Source organism: Tinamus guttatus, unplaced genomic scaffold, assembly GCF_059628265.1.
Source record: "Tinamus guttatus ecotype Peru unplaced genomic scaffold, ASM5962826v1 Tinamus_guttatus_pri_ptg000340l, whole genome shotgun sequence".
Classification (NCBI taxonomy): domain Eukaryota; kingdom Metazoa; phylum Chordata; class Aves; order Tinamiformes; family Tinamidae; genus Tinamus; species Tinamus guttatus.
Window position 1 is genome coordinate 325,001 of NW_028288874.1, and position 2,500 is coordinate 327,500.

The window sequence follows — 2,500 nt, forward strand, 5'->3', positions numbered from 1 at the left end:
TGATTTACACAGAGAAACAAGCCTGCTGATACACCGCAGTACAGAGCGGAGGGCACCATCTCAGTCACCTGCTCTTTGCAGAGGGAAATGTACTTACAGTCATTCCTAAGTGAAAAATTAAAGTTCAGAAATCTTGTCATCATGAGCCTGTCACTTTGACCATTACGCTCTGAGAGGAGGTATTTTTGTTGAGGTGCCGTTCTGGATAGAGTTTTACTCTCTGTTTTCTCCACGCCGAGCTGAAGCACATACATATATGTAAACACCCGCCCACACACGTGCCCTCGGGCCGAGCTCCGTGCGAGTGGGAAAGACACGGCAGCTACAGAGGTTTGTGCACGTACGGGAGCAAAGTCCTCCAAAAGAGCCCAAGAAATGTCGCTAGCTGCTGCACGGCACTGTGTGAGACTCGTACTCGAACCACCAGTACATAATCAGTCAGCAGACCAAGCCCCCTACCCTTGAAAAAGAAGCCACTTTCTCATCTAGCAAAAGTTTTTTTTTTTTTTTTTTTTTTCCTGTAAATAAGAGCAAGCCGTTAGCTAAATATTACTCTGTCACATGTTTACAAATTACAGTCTTCAGTAAATCAGCAAAAATAACATTATTATTAACAAAATATTTCACAAACCAGTGACACAGTGACCAGTGCTAAGGAAGAAACACTTTTATATTTCAAGTACTTGAAATACAAACCTTCTGGATTTACATTTAGAAGAAATTACTTCCTTTTACATTATACAGAACATCACTTCTCACACAGTTCATCACAGCTTAAATTTAGTTCTTAAAATAATGTCTAATTGACAGCATTTTTGCTTAACCCTCTGCCTGAAAGTAAAATTAACTTCCATTATTGAAAGATCACCTGCTGCAAACAAATGAATTTTAAGAGTAAAAATTCTGACATTCATACCTAAGATATGAATTGAGGAGACAAATCAGATGTCCACATGTACTCAAAAACTTAGATGGAATTCATCTCACTTACGTTATCCAGAAGTTAAACATTTAATCTTGGCTACCACTGGACTCTCTTTGTGGTCAATAAAATAAGGAAATCTTGAGGATAGCTCATCTGATCTAGTTTAAGTATCTCTTTAAGCACGGAATTGATCACCGCCTGACGCTGTCTGTCTCTCTCCTCTGAGTACAGACCCGCTTTGAGCACATAGTCAACGTTCAGATGGTTAAGGTTGGTTGTTACTCTTCATGATCCTTCTGTAGTATTCGAAATGCCATATCTGTACAATAATGTTTTTTTTCTAAGTCTTCCAAGTCCTAAGGTCAAGACAAACCATCTTTTACAAGTTTGGGGATGAGCAAAGAGTAAAATTCAATTCCCACTGAAACCAATAAGAATTTCCTCTTTTCACAGAAGATCTGAATTTGCCTTCTTGCAGTAATTTTGCCTCAGCAGTGATGCTGTTCAACTACCATATGTCAAAAAGGAACGAAAAGGTAAAGAGGAAGAAAGACATCTTCCCAACTAAACCATTAACTTTACCCTTTAAACCCCATAGGAATTCTTTCACCATTTATATACCTGTTACTAAAAAATACAGCAAATAGTGTTGGCATTAATACTTGTTACTCCATTTCTCCTCTCCTTTTTACATCTTCTGTATATGTTCACCAGCTTAGTTACTTTTAAACACACAAGTAAAAATTCTGATTTACACCAAATGAAAGTCAATTTGACTCTCTAAGTGGTGCTGATTAATTGTGTTTAGTGCTAAAGATCCTATCTAGTAAGGCACAGGACGTTATTCTAATAGCTATAAACACAGATACTCACTTAGCAGGCACATTTCTGCTACCTTTTGCAGCATCTCTTCTAAATCTACTGGCCACGTATTTATTCTTGATCTGGAGACTCGGGGGTTTTGTGGTATACTCAGTGTTTCACCTCCAGTCCCACCCCCGCCATATTTTTCAACAATCACTTTAAACTGTATGAGTTAAAGCAGAGGACCTAATTCACCTGTTTTTCAGGATGATGGAGAAGATCAGACACTGGCATAGCTACGGTCATTAGTACAAATACTTATTTATGCAGTTAATATGGTCTTCAGTTAAATAAGTTATAAATTCAGTTAATTTCATGTAGGCATCCATGTATGCATACGCTTGGCATTCTTACATCATAGCTGCTATGTAGCTTCTTCCCCATAGCTAAAGGACAAGGCATTTTGAAAATTACTTGAATTCTAAATCAGTAATACTTATTAACTAGAGATTTCTCTAATAGTAATTAGGCACTATAAATGAGTACATTCCACAACCACCACTGATACACCAGGCTGCACTTCATTCCTTCCTGGCATAGTGCAAATTTGGTCCATAGTTCTGAAGAATATCAGAAAGCTGCTACCTTATGGCCAGATGTGTGCATTAGTATATTCCTCTGTTCTGATATCTGCATTTTCCAGGATTTCTGTTTTAATGTTTCATAATTGCAGCAAAGAGGCAAATCCAAACCCTTTTTCATAAAAAATAT

At 37.8% G+C, this 2,500-nt stretch overlaps 1 protein-coding gene across 4 annotated transcripts in view; it reads right to left on the reverse strand.

Moving 5' to 3' along the window:
- The window catches only part of FOXP2 (forkhead box P2), a 349,666-nt gene that overhangs the window by 58,419 nt on the left and 288,747 nt on the right, over nt 1-2,500 (reverse strand). The gene's annotated exons all lie outside the window — the stretch shown is intronic.